The 20,111-nt window shown below is 50.5% G+C and overlaps 1 protein-coding gene across 4 annotated transcripts in view; it reads left to right on the top strand.

Annotated features, from left to right (window-relative positions):
• The window catches only part of NDST4 (N-deacetylase and N-sulfotransferase 4), a 169,811-nt gene that overhangs the window by 63,497 nt on the left and 86,203 nt on the right, over positions 1-20,111 (top strand). The gene's annotated exons all lie outside the window — the stretch shown is intronic.

Raw genomic sequence — 20,111 nt, 5'->3', positions numbered from 1 at the left:
ATCATCACCATCATCATCACCATTATCACCATTACGTCATCATCACCATCACCATCACCACCACCATCACTATCACCACCATCATCACCAACATCATCATCACCATCATCACATCATCATCTCCATCATCACCATCATCACTGTCACCACCATCACATCATCACCACCATCATCATCGCCATCGTCATCATAATCATCACCATCATCATCACAATCATCACCATCACATTATCATCAACATCATCAACACCACCACCACCATCATTATCACCATTATCACCACCATCATCACCATCACCACTATCGCTACCACCATCATCACCACCATCTCTTGTCTTTTCTGGCTGTTTCTTAGCAGTCTCCTTGGCTGCCTCTCTTTCTCCATTTGTGTTGCATATTCTGAGTGTACTCTCTTTGACCTTCTGCACTACTCATCTGCTCTTCCTTCTGTACATTTTATTTAAACCCATGGTTCCAAGTTCACCAGACCCGTGACCACTCCAGACTTCCTGCAGTTCAGATCTGCATGTCACAATGAAACCATCATTTTCCCAAACCTCTTCTTCCTCTGCTCATGAACATCATTCCTTCTTGTTCACGTGTTTAAACCAAAAATGTGGGAGTCAACTTTGCAATCTCCTTCTCACTTCCCCACACATCCAGTCTGTGTATTATCCTGCCTCAGTAGTGCTATCATTTCTTCCTGCCCTTCTCCCCAAGTTCATGTTTTCCTTGCACTACAGCCGCAGGCTTCTATCTGCGCACGCTGGCTGAAGAAATGTTACCTGAATTTTCTCCATCACTCCCGTCATTGAAGAACTTTGATGGCACTCTGGTGTTGAGGGTAAAAGTTCAAATCCTTGAGTGTGTAACATAAAATCTACTATCATTTTCTAATCAACTATTCTTCAGTCCTACGGAACTTCTGGAAGCTTCCTGAATGTTTTTTATTTGTCTTCTCTCCAAACCTCTGAGTTCTCATCTCTCTCTCCTTCCAGTTCCCTACCCTCTCATCTAGCTAATATGTTCTGAGCCAAGAGAACCCCTTGGGAAGCTTCTGCCTCACACAGAAGCCCATTCACAGCAAAGAGGACTTTGAATATAGCAAATCCTGAGCTGTGCTTTAGATCCCAATATCCTGTCTTTTTCCCTGTGAACTCAATCAGGACCAAGGATGGACCCTGCTGTCCTCCTCCTACTCCCTCTGCCCTCGTGCAGGGTCCTGCCTGGTCCTTGCCCATCTCAGACATCACCTCCATCATTCTCTTCTACAGGGATGTTCGCACTTCGTGTTTCTTCTGCCAGATGTACCCATGGCTTGCTCTCTTCCCTCATCCAAAGTGTGGCTCAGGTTTTATTTGCATAGAGAGACCTGCCATGACCACCATCTCTCCCAGCAGGATAAAGCCTCTGTGATATTATGTGATACTAGAGGCCCGGTGCACGAATTCAATGCATCAGTGGGGTCCCTCGTCCTGGCCTGCAGGATTGGGCCAAAACCGGCTCTCCGACATCCCCTGAGGGGTCCCGGATTGCAAGAGGGCACAGCCTAGGCTGAGGGACCCCACTGGTGCATGATCGGGGCCAGGGAGGGACTCGGGAAGTTGGCCAGCCAGGGAGGGACTGCAGGAGGGCTCCAGGCTGTGTCCAGCCCATCTTGCTCAGTCCTGATCAGCCAGACCCTAGCAGTAAGCTAACCTACCAGTCAGAGCATCTGCCCCCTGGTGGTCAGTGCACATCACAGCGACTGGTCAACCGGTCGACTCTCTGCACCCTGGTGATCAGTGCACGTCATAGCAAGCGGTTGAGCGGCCTTAGCATGTCATTAGCATATTACGCTTTGATTGGTTGGACGGACAACCGGACACTTAGCATATTAGGCTTTTATTATATAGGATTGTGTAATTAGAGGTTTGCGTACTGCCTCCTCCGCAGTCATGAAAGGTCATTGGTTTCTATTCTCCTTTGTAGCCCTGGTGTCTAGAACAAAGTACACATTCGACAGAAATTTAGCAAACAAATGAGTGGAAGGAATGATAAAGTAATTCTTCTTCTTATAGGCAGCCCAGCACCAAACACATATAGGTTTTCAGTGAATGTTCATTGGGTTAATGATAAAGTGAGAGCTGTAACCTGTTCAACTTCATCAAATTAAACACCAGCAATTTGAAATTAAAGAATCAAGTCCTGGTTACAATTAGAAGAACAATTCTCCCACGGTGGTAAGATTGAAAAAAAATAGTCAACCTTGCAAATCAACTATATTTCAGATTCAGCTTCTGATAATTAAATTGGCTAGAGCTTAATTTTCCTGTGAAAGAGGTTAAACTATTTTCCACTTTTCCTCCGATCATCAATTTAGAAATAATCCTAGTCATGTTTTTCCCAATTAGCTTGAAAGGGATGAAATACTAAGTCCTGAGGCAACACCATTCATGCCACGTGCAATTCACGGCACTAACATGTCTGTGAGTGCACTTCACGTGGTGCCATGACACGGGGCCACCTGGGGTGCGGCTGGAGTGGCAGCACGAAGATGAAAATACGAGGTGCCAGCCCCAAGACCAGGCCAGCTATAAGGACAGAAGGACAGACGGCCCTGGGTTCCACCCGGCACAGCTCAGAAAGCCACCCGTGCAGCTGTGTCACAGGGACATCCAAGCTCCCTTTTGGGTGGACAGTGACCAATCCCACCAGGGGCAGGAGCAACTCGCTAAGCCATCAGAGCGACTGTTCTATCTGAAAACCGTTCCTTTCCTAGATCCCCGTGAAGACTCCTACCTACTGTTTTTATCATCAGTAGTTAGTACACGTGTTGAAGCCAGGGTACATATTACCATTGACGTGTGATCATGATAAAAAGAAACAAACCTCTGGTGAATCTGTTTTTGCTTTGATGAGCGATGGCATTGTGTTAGTACAAATTAGTTTCAATGACTTGCATTTTTTAATTATTTCCTTTTGAGCCACTCAAAATCCATAAAGGCTCAGGCGAAGAGATCCATTGATGTAGGGATAGGAGAGGATGTTGACTTAATTTCTAAAAGTCCAGGTGCCACGGCTGGGGAGCAGGAGGGAGCCGACCATCCTGGGCTGTCCCCGTCCAGGTACCCAGGGTCTAGTCTCTTCCCCGCCCAGCCACCTGCTGACCACGCGAGCACGTGACGTCCACTTCAACATCTTGTGCCTCATTGTCATGTTTCGTAAAACGATTCCTCGTGAGCCTTAGAGCCTTCACATCGTCAGGTAGCAGCCTTGTGCCTGGACACAGACCTTGATATCTGCTCTCTGACACCAGGAGGCGTGGCCCAGACAGCTCACCTGCTCCCACCCGCTGGCCCTGTGCCTGCAGGCATTGCCCTGATGCCCACCCTGGATACGTGCACACAGTAGGTAGTTTCTACTTCATGAAGGAAATGCAAGACTGTAAATCATGGTTGAGAGCTGAGCGCCGAGTTACAAGCATTTGTTAAGCGGCTGCTGAGCTGCGTTGGGAAATATCCTTCCTGCTGCAGCCCGGCAGGCGTGGGCAACGCTGTTGTGCACACAAGTCCAGCACGAAAGGAAACACAACCAGTGGGCACATTGGTGGGTCCGTAACCAGATTCCAAGTATGGGCCTCGACAAAGTTCCCTCATACACGGAGCGGTTTTCCTCGGCGGACAGACGGGGTCAGACTCTGGTTCTTTTTAGCCAGATTGGTGGGTTGGAAGGTGTGTGACGGCTCACATATTTCTATTAAAAAGCTGGAGGGAGCCCTGACCGGTTTGGCTCAGTGGATAGAGCGTCGGCCTGTGGACTGAAGGGTCCCAGGTTCAATTCCAGTCAAGGGCGTGTACCTTGGTTGCAGACACATCCCCAGTGGGGGGCGTGCAGGAGGCAGCTGATCGATGTTTCTCTCTCATTGATGTTTCTAACTCTCTATCCCTCTCCCTTCCTCTCTGTAAAAAAATCAATAAAATATATTTTAAAAAAATTTTTTTTTAAAAAGCGGGAGGGAGCCCAGCTGGTGTGGCTCAGTGGTTGAACATTGACCTGGGAACCAGAAGGTTATAGTTCGATTCCTGGCCAAGGACACATGCCTGGGTTTCGGGCTCGATCCCCACTGTGGGGCGTGCAGGAGTCAGCTGATCCATGATTCTCTCTCATCATTGATCTTTCAATCTCTCTCTCCCTCTCCCTTCCGCTCTGAAATCAATAAAATACATATTTTTAAAAAATGGGTGCAGAGAACTTGGAAAAGGGAAATAAATTTTTGCATGGAAATGAGGGTCACACCAAGACTGGGGCGAGGAAGACAGAGCTGCCAGGCTCTGCCCTAGGCGTTTCGTGTTGGTCCACCTCCTTCTCCGCCTTCTCTAGTGACTGGCGGCCCCTTGGAGCTGCCCCTAATCAGCCTGCTCCCTGCACACCTGGGAAGGAGCCAAAACGCCCGGAAACCCTCATCAGGCGCTGATTACTGCAGACACTTGATTTCTTCGCAGGCTTCTCAGAAGCAGACGTCCCCATGAGACAGTGTGTGAGGGAAGTAAAAGATTAAATTGCTTGGAAATCAGGTAAAATGTTCAAACGTGATTTCTCCACACTGTCTGCCCCTTACATCAATTAACCTTACCCTCATGTGATCAGTTTTCTGACTTAGGGTAACAGCCAAATCATCTCCCGTTTAAAGCCAGATGGCCTGGCTGCCGTGATATTTGGAAGTGAATTGGGTTGATAACATTCAGCTTTTACAAAGCTGCGTTGAACCCTGACCGGTTTGGCTCAGTGGATAGAGCGTCGGCCTGCGGACTGAAAAGTCCCAGGTTTGATTCTGGTCAAGGGTATGTACCGTGGTTGCGGGCACATCCCCAGTAGGAGGTGTGCAGGAGGCAGCTTTTCGATGTTTCTAACTCTCTATCCCTCTCCCTTCCTCTCTGAAAAAAATCAATAAAATATTTTTTTTAAAAAAAAAGAACAGTAGCTATTTCCATTACCATCATGGAAAGCTGCCTAAACTTTAAAAAGCTGAGTTGAAGTCGTTATTTCTTCTAAATGCCTCCCTTTTTTCACTTTGGTCGATGAGGACCCCCATGAGCCCCGGAAGGAATTCCCCAGGGACGTCTTCTCCATTCGCCTGAGCAAGACAGGCCCACGGGCCAGTGGTGTGAGTTCTGGTCTGTAGAGGTCGGGGTGCTCTGGATGAGAAGTGGGAGTTTGTTATTGGCTTTGTTTACATAACCCAAGGTGCTGTGGTCCCAAACATGGAAGGTTCCGTCTCAGACTAGGCCAGTGGTCGGCAAACTCATTAGTCAGCAGAGCCAAATATCAACAGTACAATGATTGAAATTTCTTCTGAGAGCCAAATTTTTTAAACTTAAACTATATAGGTAGGTACATTGTTATTAACTTAATTAGGGTGCTCCTAAGGCTTAGGAAGAGCCACACTCAAGGGGCCAAAGAGCCGCATGTGGCTTGCGAGCCACAGTTTGCCGACCACGGGTCTAGGCTGATCACCTCTCCGACAGGTGCACGGAGGAGACCAGGCCACCTGTGCCACACAGGTGCCCCTAGATCTGAGGGGGCACTTTGGGGACAGAGCCAAGAGGGGAAGACAGCCCGGCCAGCGTTGGCCAGTGGTTGAGCATCAACCTAGGAACCAGGAGGTCCCGGTTCGATTCTGCATCAGGGCACTTGCCCAGGTTGTGGGCTCGATCCCCAGTGGAGGGGCGTGCAGGAGGCAGCTGATCCATAATTCGCTCTCATCACTGATGTTTCTCTCTCCCCCTCTCCCTTCCCCTATAAAATCAATAAAATATATTTAAAAAGAAAAAAGGGGAAGACTCAGCCCTTAGAATGCCCCTTGCCTGTTGCTGTTATTCAAACGTGCCCCTACGCTCAGAGGTGCCCTCTGACCCGCAAATGGAGGGTCAGACACAAAAGGGACAGACGGAGAAGCACAGCAGGAGACGAGGGGTCCCCGAACCCGAGCCCAGTGTCTGTCAACGTGAGCTTCCGGTGGGAAATCCGCAATCTGAGGATCGCCCCAGTTTTCAGCTTCTTGGCGCATAAAAGTGATAAGCCCCAGGCAGCTCCTCCTGATCCACCTCACCTGTGTCTCCCATAATTCCTCACCGCACGTCTTCCTGCCCCACTTTAAGGGTAAGAAAACCAAGTTTCAGGAAATGCATTCTGAGGGGACAACCCCAGTATCTGCTTTAAAACTTCACCGCATTGTCCTTTCAATGCATCAAAAAACAAGGGGTTTTTTTTTTTTTTTTTTGCAAGCCATAAGAAAGAGATTATAAAAGACATTATTATTATAGAGAAAATGTGAAAAGTATTTGTAAAAAGCAAACACACAATCCAGGAAATAATAAGAATGAAGGCATTCCCATTGAAATGGGTCACGGGAAGACGGTGCTGGAGGAAGCCCGGAAAATTCACACAGAGACGTCAGGATCCTGCCGTATCATTCAGTCCCTGGTGGAACCCGGGGCCCGAAGGGTTGCACGCCCCCTCCACTGGGGATCGAGCCTGCAACCCAGGCGTGTGCCCTGACGGGGTCCTACATGTGTCTAATTTAGATGCTCATTCGAGCTGACGCGGTGTCCCAGTGTCAGAGTCCCAGTGGTAGCAGTTATTTCACACAAAAGAGAGCTCAGCGCACTTTCACCCTCTCCTGCTCCTGAGTGAAAATGGCCGGGCTACCAGCTGACTGAAAACAAATCAATAGTATAGACCAGTGGCCGGCAAACTCATTAGTCAAAAGAGCCAAATATCAACAGCACAACGATTGAAATTTCTTTTGAGAGCCAAATTTTTTAAACTTAAACTATATAGGTAGGTACATTGTTAATAACTTAATTAGGGTACTCCTAAGCTGGCCTTTGCTAAAAACATCCTCAATCTGATTGAGGTACGTTCACTGAGGTCAACCCCTTCCAACTCTCCCATCCACACGCGTCTTGTATACTTGTTTCATCCATCTCCTTTCGTTCATCCTCTCTATATATTCAAACCATCTCAACATACCTTTCTCAATCCTCGACACTACATCTTCTTTCACTCCACAACATTCCCTAAAATTAACTTACTAAACTTTACTTAAAGTTTTAAGTCAACTTCGCACTGTACGTGCGCACCCGCACGTGGTATTTTGTGGAAGAGCCACACTCAAGGGGCCAAAGAGCCGCATGTGGCTCGCAAACCACGGGTTGCCGACCACTTGTATAGACTATCAGGATGCTAATCTCTTTTTAATTGACGTTAAACTATGTGTCAAGGGGTGCAATTGTTTTCTGTGTGACCCGTGTCCACCGCGCGCCTACCCACACTGGGGGCTCTGGCCTCGTCGGATGATGCCATTAAACAGACAGCTCTTATGTATGCTTCCTGTGGAGAGAGGGCTGGGTGAGAGAGGCCAGCCAGTGCGTGTCTAGCTGCTGGATTTATACCTGTGGTGCTGCTCGAGGGGAGGGTCTGGAATGGAGGCAAATCAGAGCATCTCAGACAGTCCCTGGAAGTGACCTCTTCCAGGTGAGGCAGCTCAAGCAATCTGTGAGGACTTCTTATAAATATACTAGAGGCCCGGTGCACGGATTCATGCACCAGTGGGGTCCCTCGGCCTGGCCTGCGGGGATTGGGCCAAAACCAGCCCAGTGCACGGATTTGTCCAGGGCATGTCCAGCCTGTCTCACCCAGTCCTGATGGGCTGGACCCCAGCAGCAAGCTAACCTACCAGTTGGAGCGTCCACCCCTGGTGGTCAGTGCATGTCATAGTGACTGCTTGAACAGTCGAATAAATGGTCGGACACTTGGCATGTTAGGCTGTTATTATATAGGGCTAGAGGCCCGGTGCATGAAATTCATGCACTTATGGGGGGCCCCTCAGCCCGGCCTGTCCCCTCTCACAGTCCGGGAGCCACCATAAGCCCAGCTTCTGGCTGAGCAGTGCTCCCCCTGTAGGAGCATACTGACCATCAGGGGGCAGCTCCTGCATTGAGCATCTGCCTCCTGGTGGTCAGTGTGCATCATTGTAACCAGTCGTTCCACCATCAGGCCCAAACTGGCTCTCCAACATCCCCGTAGGGGTCCCAGATTGCGAGAGGGCGCAGGCTAAGCGGAGAGACCCTACCAGTGCACGAATCTGTGCACCAGGCCTCTAGTCTATTCCTATATAATAAAGAGCTAATATGCAAATGGTTGTCACACCCTTTCGCCCTCGCACCCTTGCTCCAGGGCCTGGGGACCTACAGCCGGGCCAGGGGATCTGAGGCCACGCCCCCCGCCCCAGCGATGGGGCCCAGGGACCTGAGGTCAGGCTGGGGGACCTGAGGCTGCGCCCCCTGTCCTGGTGCCGGGGCCAGGGGACCTGAGGCTGGGCCAGGGTATCTGAGGCCACCCCCCCACCCCGGTGCCTGGCCAGGGGACCTGAGACAGTGGCCCCCACCTGGCAGGGCTTGACGGGGGACCTGAAGCCGCACCCCTGCCCGGCACCAGGCAAATAGGAATATTAAAATATTTCCTCTAATTAATTCTCTTTTAGTGTGCATGAATTTCATGCACCAGGCCACTATTATATATATATATAAAAGGCTAAATGACCGACCATACATCCATCCGACCAACTGACCAGCCGGTACATATGGCGCGCACTGACAATTTGAAAATAAACATTGACTCATGCATGCGCAATACATATAAAGCTCTTGCGCCAATTGCACACATGTGTTCTGATCTCTCATTGTTGATTATGAATTTGGTTGACACTTCTATTATAAAGAAAGGGTGAATAGTAATATTAAAATATTTCTTCTAATTAATTTCCTTTCAATGTGCATGAATCCATGCACCGGGCCACTAGTAGAAGTATATTTTAAAAAGAAAATAATATGAGAATCCTATATAATAAAAGGCTAACATGCAAATCGACTGAACGGCACAACAACCTATTGCTATGACACACACTGACCACCAGGGGGAAGACGCTCGATGCAGGAGCTGCCCCCTGGTGGTCAGTGCGCTCCCACAGGGGGAGCACTGCTCAGCCAGAAGCCGGGCTCATGGCTGGTGAGCGCAGCGATGGTGGCAGGAGCTTCTCCTGTCTCCACGGCTGTGCTAAGGACCCCTTGATGGACATTCCCCAAGGGGTCCCAGACTGCGAGAGAGCGCAGGCCGGGCTGAGGGACACCCACCCCCCCAACCCAGTGCACAGTATTTGTTAAGAAAATAACAAATAAGTTAAGAAATAACAATGCAAGAATAAACTCTGTGTTCCGCAGACTCACAGCTGTGAACCGCCCTTTGCCTACCCCTGTGTGCACATCAGCTTTTGTGGAACTAAGTAACCTCGCATATCTGCAATCTGCATGACCTCATATGGGTTGTTGTCATATAACAACCACGCAACAGTTCACGGTGACAGAAGGCTTTGAGCCACCCATTGTTCTCAGGCAGGAGTTCATGTTACTTATTTCTCCTGTCAAGGAAGTCTATGCCGAATGGGGCATCCCCGTCTCCACACGTGGGAGCTGAGAGTCAAGGCGTAAGGGGGTGAGTTGTAAACCCCAACCGACGCCTGGGAGCCCTGGCCTGAGCTCAGCCTCAGGGTGTTGTCCAGCCACAGGAAGCTCCGGCCGCCACTCCAGTGTTGGCTGGATGAGGGCGATGCATTGGGATGCGGGAAAAGTGTTAGGACGCTGGGTGATATTCATCTGCAAGTAGGAAAGAGATTGACCTGAAGTATCACGTAGGAGAGACAGCCTTGGTGCCCCACTGGGGGGCTCTCGGGCAGCCTTGCATCTGCGACCACGTGCACAGCCTCCCTGCGGTGGGGGCGGGGTGTCCTGGGGGGCAGTGGCACCCTCCCAGTGTCTTCAGTTCCAGGCTAGCGCTCCATGTGGGACTTGCTGAAGCGACCTGCCGATTGTATCTGTTTGACTAGATTAGCCCTCACAGAGGCAGTGGGCGGTCTGAAATCTCTCCATCAGAGAGGCTGCCAGTGGAACGTGCCACTGATACCTCGGGCCCAGTGGACACGGGAGGTGCCCAGCGGCATCCCCACGTCTTGTCCATCAGTCACTCTGCAGCCTGCTCAGCTCCCACCCGCCCAGTCATAGGCCTCACAATCAAGAGCTTGGACTCCTGCGTGGCCGTCGAGGTCACGGTTCCATTCCCGGTCAGAGCACATGATCTCCCCTCTCCCATCCTCTCTGAAATCAATAAAAATATATATTTTTTAAGAAGACATTATAATCTTCGTTAGCACCAAAAAGGTGTAAAGATGTTAATAAATAGAAGAAAATGTTAAATAGTGTTTGTTCATTTGCTCATTTCCATTTTGCATATTTGATAAAGGACATAAATGCGTATAGATGGACCAGTGTAGCATCTATAAAAATAAACATCTGTGCATAACGGGTACATTCTCAAAATATTTGCTGATTGTTGTGGGACCACAGATCTACATCATCAAAATAACTTACATTATAAATGAGGATCGATTTTTATTATAAAATGAACGTTAACTTACTTCTGTATTTACAAATGCATAGGAATTAATCATCCATACTTATAACTTTTAAGTGTTTCTAAATGTCCAAATAAATCTCTTTTGCCCAGCTGAGCTATAACTCTCATTTTGGTATTTATATTTGGAACATGTCCATGCATTTATGCAAGAGCATTATGTGCTTAATTCATTTTCAGGTCATTTAAACTCAATTACAATATTTACTATTAGCTCTTCATCCATGTCCTCAGCCAGCCACTTCTCGTCTTTAACTTCAGGGCCTGTATGTGAGCAGGTCCTGGTCTTCCCACGTGGGCTCCAAGCTCTCTAGTTCCTGTCTCCTTCTTATCTCTATATATAAAAGGCTAAGCGACTGTCCAACCATCTGACCAGTAGCTATGATGCGCACTGACCACCAGGGGGCAGATGTTCAACGCAGGAGTTGTCATGATGTGCACTGGCCATTTAAAAATAAACAGCACCATGGACCTGGCGCAGACAAACCAACACTCGGCTTCCCCCAAGTGGGACATAGACCCCACCACCACCCCGGAGGGACATCCCACCAAATCGCAGCCAATGCTGTCAAGACCCCATGGTGCAAAATTCGGCCCACAGCCCAGCCCAGAAACAGTGGGTTTTGGTACCGGGTAATGACGTCACGTAGCAACGCCCGGCTTCCTCTCCCTAGCGACCAGCCTCCTTGGAGTTTCTTCAGCCCAGGAACCCGACTTGCTTTATAGCCAGGTGCAAACATTTTACACTGTAACCAAATGTATGGGTGTGAACTGCAGCTGCGGGCCCCAGTCACCCCTGAGGGCTTCTCCACCTCCCCCTGCTCCTGAGGGGTGATTGGCGCTGGCAGCTGCCGCTCCCACCCACTGCCTGTGACGGCCATGCTTGCACCCACAACCAGTGCTGGAGACGCCACTGGCACCCACTGCCAGCACCAGAGCCAGGCCCGATCGCACACACTGCTAGCCCTGGCCCCAGTCGCTCCTCGCTGTCAGAAGGTGTGAGCAGGGCCAGCACTGTCAGCACATGGAGCAGCGGTGGCAGGAGTGGGGCTGCAGGCCAACGGGACCAGGTCCACAGCAGGAGGGGCCAGGTGGGGACACAGAGGATGGGCCAAGACCCGCCCCTGTGCCCACCGCAGCCTCATGGCCCACAGCTCCTTTCAAGGTGCACGAATTCGTGCACTGGGCCCCTCGTAAAAATATAAATAAAAGGTGTCCCAAAAAGGGCAGAACTGTGGAAACAGTGATGAGGCGAGTGGTTGTCGGGAGGGGAAGGAGAGTTAGTGGGGGTGGGACTGGGGACAGGGAACCGTGATGGTGGGCGCCTGTAGAGTTGCCAGCCTGAGGAGCAAACCCCCTGTAAACCATGGACTTCAGTTACCTCACCGACAGGCATTCAGGGTCACAAATGGGGAGTCTGTGCAAATATGGGGAGGAGGGCGTGAATGGGGGCTGTGCTTATGCTTAAAAAAATGTGTGAGGCCCTAGCCAGTGTTGCTCAGTACATAGAGCGTCAGCCTGCAGACTGAAATGCCGCAGGTTCGATTCCGGTCAAGGGCACCTTCCTGGGTTGCGGGCTCGATCCCCAGTGTGGGGCATGCAGGAGGCAGCTGATCGATGATTCTCTCTCATCGTTGATGTTTCTATCTCTCTCTCCCTCTCCCTTCCTCTCTGAAATCAATGAAAAAATATATATATATATATATATATTTTTTTTTAAAAGGTGTGAGTCTTGCATGAGGGAGGGGCCTAGGAGACACCTGGTTAAACATGACATGGGACCCTGACCGCTCCCTGGATGATAAACTGGGGTGGGGGATGGGGTGGGGAAATGGGGGTGAGGTGGGGGGGGGCAGAAAAATCACACAGAGGAAATTAAGGGCAAACGAAGAACAATGAGAATAGAGTGTAGACTTTTGTCAACAATAATGTGTCTGTTGGATCATGAGTGGTGACAGATACACCACACGAACATAAGATGAAGTGGTGTCAGTATATGGGAACTCTCTCTATCACCTTTGCCATTTTCCTGTAAATCTGAAGATTTTCAAAGTGAAAAGCATGTTGAGGAAAAAGATCTAGTCTCCTAGGCAGGAACAGGGCTAGACACAATAGAAAGGTACGTAGCAGGTTTTGCACGTGCAGATACAACCTCTGAAGGCAGATACCTAAGCACATGTGCACTAATATCTTCTTAATGATTCAGATCTGCATGAGAAGGCAGGGCCCAAGGTTAAAGGGATCCCGGTGGGGTGTGTGCCTCGTCAGAGTGAAATGAAACGTTTGCTTAAGGCCAGGTGATCCATTGCATCATGGGGCCGAAATCTCCTCATCTTGTTTGTATTCACATGTGCTCAGTGGCCAGTGGTCTCCTCTCCTATGGGGACTGTGTGTGATTAACCCCACCTGCCCGGTGGGTAGAGGTACCACAGGTGCGAAAAGCAGCTGACACGGCAGGGGCTCCCCAGGTTAGTCAGCCGCCAGCTCCCTCCTCTCTCCGCTCCTTCATCTACCCTTCCCTTCCCATCACTAACCACAGCCCCAGATACTTTTAAAAACATATTTTATTGATTTTTTTACAGAGAGGAAGGGAGAGGGATAGAGAGTTAGAAACATCGATGAGAGAGAAACATCGATCAGCCGCCTCCTGCACACCCCCCACTGGGGATGTGCCCGCAACCAAGGTACAGGCCCTTGACAGGAATCAAACTTGGGACCCTTCAGTCCGCAGGCTGACGCTCTATCCACTGAGCCAAACGGGTTAGGGCCCCCCAGATATTTTTTTTAAATATTTTTATTGATTTCAGAGAGGAAGGGAGAGGGACAGGGAGAGAGAAACATCAATGATGAGAGAGAATCATGGACTGACTGCTTCCTGCACGCCCCACACTGTAGATCGAGCCCGCAACCTGGGCATGTGCCCTGACAGGGAATCGAACTGTGACATCCTGGTTCCTAGGTCAATGGAATTGTTAACTTTCTTTTAATTTTTTTTTTTACTGTTTCACTTCATTCCTGCTGTGTCTGTGCTCCATGTGAGTGATGTAGGTGCTTATGTAGGTGGGTTCAGACTGACGGCGAAAATCGAGTTACGTTGCCATAGGAAGGGATCTCCGATGTAACCAGAGGACCTACTGTGCGTGTGTGTGTGTGTGTGTGTTGTTTGGACCAAAATGTCAATGGACTGGGAACACCTCCTTTATGTAGGTGACGGGGACTAGCTAACCAGGGGTGCGAGGCTCTGAGGAGGTGCCCCTCCTGCAGAACAAAGGTGCTGGGGTTTCCAACAGTGGCCCCTCGACACCCCTGCCTGTGAGCAGACCCGGGTGCTGTCACAGCATGTCCAGTCCTCTCCCACCGGCACTCAGTGTAGCATTTGACGTTCAGAGTCCAGAACCTTCCTCCCCAAACCACCTCCCAACCTCAGCCCTTCCTCCTCCTGCACCGTGCCCCCCCCCCCCCACCAGGCACCTGCATCTCAGTGGGGCTGTTCCCTCCTCCGTGCTGCCCCCGCCACCTGGTCAGTTCACACAGGATCCAAGGATTGGGGGTCTGAGGTTCGTCACACCTTCCCCACACACACTCCCTCCCGCCCCCCGGCTCCCCACACTCATCCCTGCACCACGATCATCTATTTATTTATTGTCTGTCTTGTCCCCTTGAATCTAAACTCCCTTATTCAGAGCGGGATCTCTAGGACCTAGAACATCTGAAATACATTAGGTTTTCAAAGATTTCTTTAAAAAGCGCAGTAACGTGTTTCACTCATTCGGGAACCTTCCTGAGAGTGACAGGACAATGCCTTTCCAAGGAAGCGCACGACAGGCAGCCCGCGTCCAGCACGGACTCCGAAGGGCGAGTTCCTGTGGGAAACCGCCCGGATGCCCCTACCCTCCTGGGACGTGGGAAAGTGCTGCCTCGAAAAATTTCTGTCCTCGTCTGTCAGGAGGTTTTCAGGGGCCCCTCCTGGGGGAAGCAGAGCTGGCAGACGAGGGGGTGTTTATCAGACGAGGGGGGCGGTGTGGCTAGAAGCGGGGTGATAATTAGGCTGTAAATAGCGTGGAGCGTGGGGAGGTGGCAGAGACCTCAGGGAGCTCATTTCTGAAACTTCCCGTCTTGTCAGAGGGAGGGGCCCCCAGACGACGTCTCTGCTGAGAACAGGAAACTCCACCTGCAAAGGTGAGCGCCCTGCACATCCCGATACATGTCCCTCGTGGTTTCTGCAGCCGGATCATGGCTCTGCACGGATAGTCACGTGTGCATCCCATGTTTACAGCAAAACCTGAACACAAGTGCATCTTAGTCCTGCTGGCGGTGTGAGGAGAAAATTCTGTGACATTTGAGCTTAAGCATAAGTAGGCTTTAATGCCTCCGGTGTATACAAATGGACGTGACTGGGCATTTAGCCTTCAGACTGGTCTTTGTGGTAGGCGTTTTAAGGTATATATATATACACACATATACACACACACATACATGGAGGCACAGAACAGACTGACATACCCCGATGTGGTTGTGGTGTTGGGGGGATGAGGAGAGATAAACCGAAGACCTTATATACTTACTAGAGGCCCGGTGCATGGATTCGTGCATGGGTGGGTCCCTCAGCCTGGCCTGCACCCTCTCGCAATCCAGGACCCATTGGGGGATGTCAGAGAGCCAGTTTCAGCCCAATCCCTGCAGGCCCGTTCCAGACAGGAGGGAGCCTGATCCTGTGTATTGAGCGTCTGTCCCCTGGTGGTCAGTGCATGTCATAGCGACTGGTTGACCAGTTGTTTGTATGGTCGCTTGGGCTTTTATATATATAGATGTGCATAGCCCATGGACACAGGCAATAGGGGGGGAAAGCTTGGGGGGTGCCTAGGGGCTGGAAGAAGGGGGGGGAATGGGTGACATCTGTAATGCTATCAACAATAAAATACATATATTAAAAAAATAAAATAAATGTTATTTATATTAAAAAAAGATAGCTGTATCTGAATGTGTGCTTGCAAAATGGTCAACTACACATCGCACGAAAAATTCCCAAAGGTTTATAAAGTTGATCATGAACAATTTAATCCAGGTTTATTCAGATATGGTAAAATAGCATGAAAATCAAGCAGAAACATTCTCACATGCAGACTGCATGTATGTAAATGTATGTAATCCCTCTGGGACCCGGTATGTGAGCAGGACCTGGGCCGGGAGCCTGAAGGACAGCAGTGGCTCCATCGGTGCTGCTGGGCCATTTCTTACAGAGACTCACCTGGCCTTGGGAGTCGCTCCAGGTAGAGGCGCTCATGGGCAAATACTTCCTTTTTATTTTGCCTCTGAGTGAGCTCATCTTTGTAAAAACTGAGTGGACGCTGCTGACCACGGCCACACGGAAACGAATCATTGTGTCTTCAGTTCTATGATGGGGAATAATTCTTTGTTTTTTAAGTCATCAAGGGGATATTCATAAACTTTTTAACTTGACACTCCTGTCCTTTTACCAAATATGTCAATTTTCTAATAGAACGATACTTTTAAGAAGTCTAAACAATTAGCCCGGCCAGCGTGGCTCAGTAGTTGAGCCTCAACTATGAACCAGGAGATCCCGGTTCCATTCCCTGCTGGGGCACATGCCCGAGTTGCGGACTTGATCATGCAGGGCGTGCAGGAGGCAGCTGATCAATGACTCTCTCTCATCATTGATGTTTCTCTCTCCCCCCCCACCTCCATTCCTCTCTGAAATCAATAAAAACATATTTTAAAATTAATTAATTAAAAGTCTAAACAGTTGAGTTATCATGGACCCCACTAGTGGAGTAGACCCCGGTAAGAAATGACAAATTTGCTATGAGATGCAGCCTGTTTATTCACAGATCCGCCCAGATATATACTTACAACGAGATGCCCTTCTTGTCAGAGGACAGATGCTTGGCCCGTGGGGTGTGAGGCGTGCTGGGTGTGCCGCCTGCCCTCTGCATCCCGGCAGTGTCACTCCCAGCGGTCACCTCCCACGCGCCATCCCAGGGGCGGACTCATCCCACACACTCGTGTCTGCGCCGGAACCCGCTCTCCTGACTCGCCTTCGCTCGCCCTGCCCGGATGGCCCTGCCATGGTGGGCTCCTCCATTCCCGGAGCCAGGAAGACACGCAGCCTTGGGCCCGCCGCACAAGGACAGGAAGTCAGCAGTGACGCTGGGAATCCAGGTGTCACTTCCAAGCCCAGCTAAGTGATGTGTCCGCAGTAGACGGAGCAGTCAGGCCGCTGGAGGCGTCCTGTGGACTTTCACCTGAAATCCATTTATATTTCAGGTAAAGAGAAGCCATGGCCCTCGCTGGTTTGGCTCCGTGGATAGAGCATCAGCCTGCGTACTAAAGTGTCCTGGGTTCAATTCCAGTCAAGGGCACATGCCCAGGTTTCGGTCTTGATCCCCAGTGTGGGGCGTGTACGAGGCAGCCGATCAATGATCCTCTCTCATCATCTCTCTCTCCCTCTCCCTTCCTCTCTGAAATCATTAAAAATATTTTTTTTTTTAAAGAGAGAAGTTGTGAATTAAATCTCACAGAGTGAAGAAGCTGTGCCCAGAAAAAGTGGGCAAAAGCCGGCAGGCCCCCCAATACTCAGGGTGCGGCATCAATCTGGGGGCCAGGATGGTGGGCTTGACCAGGAAGAGCTGTTTTTCTTTTCTTTTCTTTTTAAATATACTTTTTATTGTGGATAGTATTACAGATGTCCCCCACTTCCCCCAACCCCCTCCTCCCAGCCCCCACCCCCCCCACCCCCCAGGTCTTCCCTGCCCTATTGCTGGTGTCCATGGGCTGTGCATATAAGTATGTAAGTTCTTTGGTTTATCTCTTCTCGCCCCCCCCCACCCCCACATCGAGGTATGTCAGCCTGTGGGACATTTACACCAGGGAACACCATGCAGCTGTAAACAAGAGGATCTCTTCCCTTTGGGACAGCATGGAGGGACCTGGAGAGCATTGTGCCGAGTGAAACAAGCCAACGCGAGAAAGACAAGTCCCACTTGACCTCACTCCCCTGTGGAATCTAACGAACAGAATGAACAGGCCAACAAAATAAGACCCGGCGCGGGGAGGCACGGAACAGACCCTTTCTTTCTCATCTGGAACGAAATGGCTGCAGAGGGGAAATCTGACCGGGAAGTCCCGAGTTCCTGCCCTCGACAGCGTGGCTTTCGCGGTCCATCCCTGAGAGAGAATTTCCGGACGGCCAGCCCGGCTGCCCACACCGCGCCAGGCGCCTCTGCCGCCTCCAGGCCCCTGAAATCCGACCGGTCAGATAGATGCTCCCCAGGCCCACGGGAGAGCCGGAGCTGTACACACGGAATAGAAACGTGTGCTCAAGAAACCTTTGGCAGGGACCACAACACACTATTTAAGGAGATTGTGGTCCGTACAGCTAATAGTGGACACCTGTGCCCCCAAGAGCTGCTCACCAGCCTGTGACCAGGGCGTCCGAGATGGAGTGAGGGGAGCCAGGCTGGGAGCCCGGGTGCCCTTAGGGGCTAGGTATCCCTGTGGTCTGGGTACCCCTGTGAACCACAGGCTGTGCCCAGCGTTGTGAGACAGGATTGGGGGTTCAGCCGGCACAGAACAGGAGCGGCACCCCGGGAAGAATGGGGTTTGTGTCCTCATTGAGCCGTGACTGCCTTTGAGGTTCCCGCTGTTTAGGGCTTAAAAGACAAAATGAGAACCAGATATCAGGACATGTTATACCTTTAAGTAGAGTCATTTTTTAAATGAAAAGAACTTGATAGTTGTTTTAAGTAATTTCTTAGCAGGAAAAAAATGCTCCAAGAAGTAACATTTATTAAAAGTTTGTTATTTTATTTTTCATTTCTCATTGATTTCAGAGAGGAAGAGAGAGGGAGAGAGAGAGACATCAGTGATGAGAGAGAATCATGAATCGGCTGCCTCCTGCAGGCCCCACACTGGGGGTGGAGCCCATAACCAGGGCCTGTGCCCTAACCGGGAATCCAACAGTGACCTCCTGGTTCATGAGTGGACACTCACTGAGCCACGCTGCTTGGGCTCGGTTCACAAATTGTGAAGCAAATCCTCAGCCGCATCAATGATGCTGCACAGAAAATGCCTGTGCTTCAGGCGCTCGCTCAGCTCACTTCACCCTCTACCCTCTAGGTCCCCTTCTTCCCCCCACGCCCCTGCACCCCAAGAGCAGCTACTGGGGATCTGTCTGTATCCCAGGTTTGAAATGTGTGTCTCATTGCCTTCGGAACCAAAGCGGTCCTCGTTAAAGACCCATAACAGCGCAGCAACAGCATCTGGATCCACACGCACATTCACAGCTTACAGGGGGGTGGGGGCGGTTCTGAGCCCCACGGCCCTGGGAGGGTGGCAGCCACTGACAGCACTCGGTCAGACTGTAAGACTCGCATACGTGAGTTATTATCTTGTCGCCTCAAGAAGTTAACATGGATTAACGACACACCGAGAAAGTAGAGAAGTTTTTGCCATGTTTACAGATTTTTGTTTCTGAAATCGGCCACCTGTTTCCTGGGGGTCCCCTTCTGGTCCTCCCTCAAGATTTGCCGTCAACATCCGGAGTCATTGATGTTGCTCTTTAGTTTGTAAAGTAAAATCTAAAGCTTTAAACTCACTAATTATGCCTTAAAAATGACGAGGGAGGTAGCACACTGAGCTAAAACGCTCAATTGCAACGAAAGTTCTCTTCCCATTCCTTAGCAACTAATACAGGACTTGTCTCTACCAAGTAATTCTGTAAAAAGTTCCCCAAGAAAATACATACCTACACTAATAAAAGAGAAAGATGCAAATTGACTGTCACTTCATGACGCCCACCAGCCGATCAGGAGTGAGTATGCAAATTAACCTGACAAAGATGGTGGGTTAATTTGCATACACAAGCACCAGGTGGCCAGGGGCGGGGTGGCTGCTTGTGGGGGCACCAGCGCTAAGCGGCCTGGTTCCCGGGTACGGGCGTCCTCGGGACCCAGGCTGCTCTGAGCCTGTAGGTCTGTGCGTAGGCCTGGAGTGGCTGGGGTCTCGGAACAACCCCTGGTCACTCCGGGCCTATGAGCACAGGCACTGAGCAGCCCTGCAGCGAGCAAGCCGACAGCAGGGCCCTGCTTGCCCCTGGTCATGGCAGTGAGGGGCAAGCAGTCCCTTGCAGGTCCCCCACAGAGAGCAGACAGCAGGGCCTGCGGTGGCGTCAAGCAGGCAGGTCCACAGAGAGCAGAGAACCATGGGAAGCTGGCCTAAGCCGTCAGTAGGACATCCCTGAGGGCTCCCAGATAGGAGAGGGTGCAGGTGGGGCTGAGGGACCCCCCACTCCATGCATGAATTTCGTGCACTGGGCTCCTAGTAATAATCTAGAGTTGGAGAAATCTCACCCTGAAGGGAATGCAGACGTCAGCACTGTGTGTTCAAGAATTGCCTGCACTGCTTCTGAGTTTGGGAACCTTCCGTCAGCACAGCGACAGCCAGTGGGGTTCCCGTGCCTGAAACGGGGACCCCACATGACCGTTCCCTTCAAAAACACCAAATTTCGTGTTTTGTTGCCCTCGTGCCACGCCTTTGAAAAAGAGGCATCCCGGAGCTTCCTACTGATTTTTCTAAAACTGTGT

This window comes from Myotis yumanensis, unplaced genomic scaffold (assembly GCF_028538775.1).
Source record: "Myotis yumanensis isolate MYYU_CA2020_CCGP unplaced genomic scaffold, mMyoYum1.0.hap1 SCAF_5, whole genome shotgun sequence".
Classification (NCBI taxonomy): Eukaryota; Metazoa; Chordata; class Mammalia; order Chiroptera; family Vespertilionidae; genus Myotis; species Myotis yumanensis.
Note: the sequence above shows the minus strand (reverse complement) of the source record. Positions and strands in the feature narration are given on the sequence as shown.